Raw genomic sequence first — 6,744 nt, 5'->3', positions numbered from 1 at the left:
ATTAGCTGATATATAAAACCTCCTCCGGAGAATTTTTCCCTCCCCTTCCCCTCCTATATACCTTTTATGTTCTTCCCTTACTATATAATACTTACTATAAACATACTTTAGAAGTTATGGTCAAAACTTTAAAATCATATATTTTCTTTTAGACATATTTATATTTTCTTGGGATTAAAATGTTTAAAACTCAGCTATAAGAATGTTTTCAAATTCTAAAATATATAAAGGCCATTTATTGTCATTCCCACGAGAATATCTTGAAATTCTTCTTTGCTTTGTATCATCCGTACTTCAATATGTCTACTTTTTATTTCTGGTATCACATAATTTGTCTTATATTCTGTACATGTAATTTATTTTAACATAAAATAAAAACTTTTGAACGAGAAAAAAATTAAACAAAAGTCACTTTTTTTCTTTTTTTTGAGAAGTGTTGGTTTATAAATAAATAATTTTATTGCACATAAAAAGTGTGTATGTGTTATTTTTTTATTTTCTGCAATTTTTCCTGTTTACAAACATTGTAAAGTTATTTACAAATGAAGCAAAGTAGGGATCTTCAATTTCATGCTTTTTTTCAGTGTGATACGTGTAAATATATTCCAAATAATAGTGGTGTGCATTGTTGGTAGAGCTATGTGGCTCAACAATGAAGTGCTCATGTATTAAAATGCAAAAAGTGAAAAAATAAATATATATATATATTATATTTATATATTTTTTTTTACTTATTGCTATAGAACACATCCAATAAATTTCTAGAAAATTAAATGTAATAAAATTTTTTACAAAAGTCACTTTTTCTTTTTTTGAGCAGTGTTAGTTTATAAATAAATATTGTTATTGCACATAAAAAGTGTGTGTGTGTGTGTGTTATTTTTTCTTTTCTGCAATTTGTCCTGACAACACAAAATTATAATTATTGTGCAAAACATTGTAAAGTTATTTACAAATGAAGCAAAGTAGGGTTCTTCAATTTTGTGTTTTTTTTCCAGTGTGTTACGTGTAAATACAATTAAGGTGTTCAACAATTAAGTGCTCATGTATTAAAATGCAAAAAGTGCAAAAAAAAAAAAAATGTTTATATATATATATATATATATATATATATATATATATATATATATATATATATATATATATATATAATTTTCCTTTATTTTTTTTTTACTTATTGTTATAGAACACATCCAATAAATTTCTAGAAAATTAAATTAAATAAAAGATCAAACAAAAGTCACTTTTTTTTTGAGCAGTGGTAATTTATAAATAAATAATGTTATTGCACATAATAAGTGTGTGTGTTTTTTTTTTTTTTTTTTCTTTTCTGCAATTTGTCCTGTTTAATACAACACGAAATTATAATTATTATGCAAAACATTGTAAAGTTATTTACAAATGAAGCAAAGTAGGGTTCTTCAATTTTGTGTTTTTTTTCCAGTTTTTCGGCATTAGAGGCGCCTCTCTTCTCTTTTATACTCTGGAGCTCCTGCTGGATTTTGCTTCTAATCCCCTTGTAGGAGGCTTCCATTTGTGGATGGACATTTTACGGTTAAACAACCAATCACATTGCTATAATCTTTTTATATGGACTATAAACTGAAGGACTTATGAATAAACGGTTGTGGAACGAATCATTTGAATTTCCATTATTTCTTATGGGGAAATTCGCTTTGATATACAAGTGCTTCTGGCAGGGAGGTGCACTAATGCCGTGTACACACGGTCAGACATTCCGACAGAAAAAGTCTGATGGGAGCGTTTCGTCGTATATTTCGACCGTGTGTATGCCCCATCTGCATTTTTTTTTTTCGTCGAAAAATTCAGACGGACTTAGATAGAGAACACGGACGGAAAAAAATTTCGAGTGGAAAAACCGCTCGTCTGTATGCTGTTCCGATGCACCAAAAAAAATCACGCCTGCTCTGAAGTAAGTACTAGACGGAAGCTATTGGCTACTGGCTATTGAACTTCCGTTTTCTAGTCCCATCATACGCGTTGTACGTCACCGCATTCTGGGCGGTCGGAATTTGGTGTGATCGTGTGTATGCAAGACAGCTTGAGCGGAATTCCATCTGAAAAAACCTTCAGAGTTGTGTGTACAGGGTGTAACTGATTAACTGACACTGACATCAATAGTGACACTAATACAGTGATCGGTGCTAATAATATACACTGTCACTGTACTAATGATACTGGCTGGGAAGAGGTTAACATCCAGGGCAATCAATGTTTACTGTGTGTGTGTGTTATGTGGCACTTTTACTAAGCAACCTTGCTGTTTTTTTCCCCCTGCTTCAGGGGAAATAAATGTAGCGGCCACGACCTTTGCAGGGCGGTCTTGACTTATTGGGCTTGCCGGTTACCTCCGCTTGGCTTGTTATTCCATGTCTAGGGGTTCCCAAGGTTGGTACCCAACAACTTGGAGGCTGACACCAATAAAGTCCTTTTGAAAGGTTTTATTTTGCAATGGTAACATCCAACAACACAGTCTCATATGGGAACACAGGACAAGGGTGAAGAGCTCAGACACCTTGAACTGCAGACATAACAAAGTCTCTATTACCACCCAGAGAGTAGCCACTCACAGATGGGCACTTCAAGGCTGAACAGATCTCTAGCTGGAGATCATGGCAATCAGCACGCTAACTCAGAACTTGTCAAATTCTCCAACCATGTACAAGTTATACCTTGAAAGTGAACAGGAACCTTTTTCCTCAGTACCTGGAACGTTCTCTGTCTCCTTGGTAGTACTGGAAAAAGTGTGGATTAGTCAATGTCCTTCCCAACTCAGTAACCAGGCACTTCTCAGGATGCCACTTGTCGGCCCTCCTTCCGAGGAGTCCTTCCCCGGTCACTTTCACGAGCTGTGGTTCCCCTCCATGCCGAGAGCACACCCGGACACTTTGAATCCTCCCTCCCTAGACGGATCCCTACCACAGACCAGACGGGTCTATTGGGGGTAACCAGCAGAACCATGTTGCGGGATGTCGAACACCCCGTGACCGGGACCCCTCGCGGGTCTACCCCGGTCCTGGAAACCAAGTCCAGACCACATGGGCCTCATGAACTCCTCTCCCAAAACACGTGACCTCAATGCCCCTCCATGCCGAGAGCACACCCGGACACCTTGAATCCTCCCTCCCTAGACGGATCCCTACCCCAGACCAGACGGGTCTATTGGGGGTAACCAGCAGAACCATGTTGCGGGATGTCGAACACCCCGTGACCGGGACCCCTCGCGGGTCTACCCCGGTCCTGGAAACCAAGTCCAGACCACATGGGCCTCATGAACTCCTCTCCCAAAACACGTGACCTCAATGCCCCTCCATGCCGAGAGCACACCCGGACACCTTGAATCCTCCCTCCCTAGACGGATCCCTACCCCAGACCAGACGGGTCTATTGGGGGTAACCAGCAGAACCATGTTGCGGGATGTCGAACACCTCGTGACCGGGACCCCTCGCGGGTCTACCCCGGTCCTGGAAACCAAGTCCAGACCACATGGGCCTCATGAACTCCTCTCCCAAAACACGTGACCTCAATGCCCCTCCATGCCGAGAGCACACCCGGACACCTTGAATCCTCCCTCCCTAGACGGATCCCTACCCCAGACCAGACGGGTCTATTGAGGGTAACCAGCAGAACCATGTTGCAGGATGTTGAACACCCCGTGACCGGGACCCCTCGCGGGTCTACCCCGGTCCTGGAAACCAAGTCCAGACCACATGGGCCTCATGAACTCCTCTCCCAAAACACGTGACCTCAATGCCCCTCCATGCCGAGAGCACACCCGGACACCTTGAATCCTCCCTCCCTAGACGGATCCCTACCCCAGACCAGACGGGTCTATTGGGGGTAACCAGCAGAACCATGTTGCGGGATGTCGAACACCCCGTGACCGGGACCCCTCGCGGGTCTACCCCGGTCCTGGAAACCAAGTCCAGACCACATGGGCCTCATGAACTCCTCTCCCAAAACACGTAACCTCAACACCTTAAGTACCCCTCCCCAGACTCCCCAGCGAGGCCCGGCACACCCACTGATTGGTTCAAAAAGGCTGATACCCAAAACGTCCAACCAGGCCTGGTTCTTGCTTGTCACGCATACCTCACTGTACACATGACCAGGCAGAACTTCCAACACAGCCCAGCCAAACTGATGTCAAAGTTCAACCTACGTAATTAACCCTCAGAACCCCTTTACTGTTCTGAGGCAAAAACTAAATTTACACAGGAATTACATTTTGCCCAAATAATACACAAAGAAGCAACAAGATTGCCTGTCAGTGTTCGGCGCTCTGTGTTGTTTACAATGATGGAGCCAATCAGCGGGTCCCAAAGATCAATCATTGGCCGGGACCCGCTGATCAGCTGTGGCGTATTACGGCACAGCCAGGGTGGCAGGCCGCACACAACCCTGACCTGAAAGTGCTGATCACGTATAGATATGACGTGACCTGGCGCAGAGCGGCCCCCCTTCAGCAGCATCTCTGCGGGTGGGCGTTACCAGAGTACAGAGGAAGTTTATTTTGCAGGCCCTAGATTTTTTGGAAAGTCCGGTCATTTCTGGTATGGTGGTCAATAGTATGCACAAAAAAGCAAGGTGTTGCGAAGGGGGACTGAAAATTTGTCCCCGAGCTTACCAAATCTCTTCATGGCAAAATGGCGGCACAAAGCCATTTTTTGGGGAAAATCACGAGTCAAGCTGCGTTTTTGGAGGGTATTTACCCACTTCGGCTCTTCTACATGTTCACCCCTTATGGACCAGAGCCATTTTCTATTTTTTTGCTATTCACCTGTTTATTCAACAATTTTGCTCTTTACGTATTTATTGGCGTATAACACGCACATTCACTTTAAGATTGAAGTTTCAGGAAAAAACATACATTTTAAATAAGGAACTTTGAAGCAAAATAAAGGTCAGTGCCCATCTGCAGCCTCACCAATGCCATCAATGCAGCAGCGTCACCATTGTCATCAATGCAGCCTCACCATTGCCATCAATGCAGCCTCACCATTGTCATCAATGCAGCCTCACCATTGTCATCAATGCAGCCTCGCCATTGTCATCAATGCAGCCTCACCATTGCCATCAATGCAGCCTCACCATTGTCATCAATGCAGCCTCACCATTATCATCAATGCAGCCTCACCATTGTCATCAATGCAGCCTCACCATTGTCATCAATGCAGCCTCACCATTGTCATCAATGCAGCCTCGCCATTGTCATCAATGCAGCCTCACCAATACCATCAATGCAGCCTCACCATTGTCATCAATGCAGCAGCCTCACCACTGCCATCAATGCAGCAGCCTCACCATTGCCATCAATACAGCAGCCTCACCATTGTCATCAATGCAGCCTCACCATTGTCATCAATGCAGCCTTGCCATTGCCATCAATGCAGCCTCGCTATTGTCATCAATGCAGCCTCATCATTGTCATTAATGCAGCCTCACCATTGCCATCAATGCAGCAGCCTCACCATTGTCATCAATGCAGCAGCCTCACTATTGCCATCAATGCAGCAGCCTCACCATTGTCATCAATGCAGCAGCCTCACCATTGCCATCAATGCAGCAGCCTCACCATTGTCATCAATGCAGCAGCCTCACCATTGTCATCAATGCAGCAGCCTCACCATTGCCATCAATGCAGCAGCCTCACCATTGTCATCAATGCAGCAGCCTCACCATTGCCATCAATGCAGCAGCCTCACCATTGCCATCAATGCAGCAGCCTCACCATTGCCATCAATGCAGCAGCCTCACCATTGTCATCAATGCAGCAGCCTCACCATTGCCATCAATGCAGCAGCCTCACCATTGCCATCAATGCAGCAGCCTCACCATTGTCATCAATGCAGCAGCCTCACCATTGTCATCAATGCAGCTTCACCATTGTCATCAATGCAGCAGCCTCACCATTGTCATCAATGCAGCTTCACCATTGCCATCAATGCAGCAGCCTCACCATTGCCATCAATGCAGGGAAGGGGGGGGGGGGCGAGACGAGCACCAGGGCTGGACTGGGACAAAAATTTGGCCCTGGACTTCATCCAGACCGGCCCACTTTAATTTTGCAAATACACACAAAAACAGTATATAAACTATACATAATTGCGCAAAAAAATACGATAAAATTATTCATCAGTTACTGTAACCAGTGGCATTAAATTATTCATCAATTACTGTGACCAGTGGTATTAATATTAATTTAATGCCACTGGCCACGGTAACTGATCAATAATTTAATGCCACTGGTCACGGTAATTGATGATCAGTTACCTTGGCCAGTGACATTAAATTAATAATTGACCAGTGGCATTCAATTAATATTAATGACGCTGGTCACGGTAACTGATTAATAATTTAATGCCACTGGTCAATTATTAATTTAATGGCACTGGCCACAGTAACTGATGAATAATTTAATGTCACTGGTCACGGTAAATTATTTATCAGTTACCATGACCAGTGACATTAAATTATTTATCAGTTACCATGACCAGTGGCAATACATTTACCCCTTCCCCTCCCCCTGCCATGCTGCATATTACAGTAATCACGGACACTGACAGTAACAGCCAGACTCTCAGTTTATTATTAATCATGCTGCCATGCAGCCTGCATCCCATATAGCATCCGATTATCTTATTATTTAGTGCTTGAATTACACTGATAAGACTATTCTTTGTCCCCTTACCCTGTCTGTGCTGCTGTCTGAAGTGGACTTGG

The sequence above is a fragment of the Lithobates pipiens genome, unplaced genomic scaffold (assembly GCF_037356315.1).
Source record: "Lithobates pipiens isolate NorthernLeopardFrog02 unplaced genomic scaffold, aLitPip1_a1.2 Scaffold_44, whole genome shotgun sequence".
NCBI classification, from domain to species: domain Eukaryota; kingdom Metazoa; phylum Chordata; class Amphibia; order Anura; family Ranidae; genus Lithobates; species Lithobates pipiens.
The sequence above is the reverse complement of the archived record's forward strand: the minus strand, read 5'-3'. Positions refer to the sequence as shown.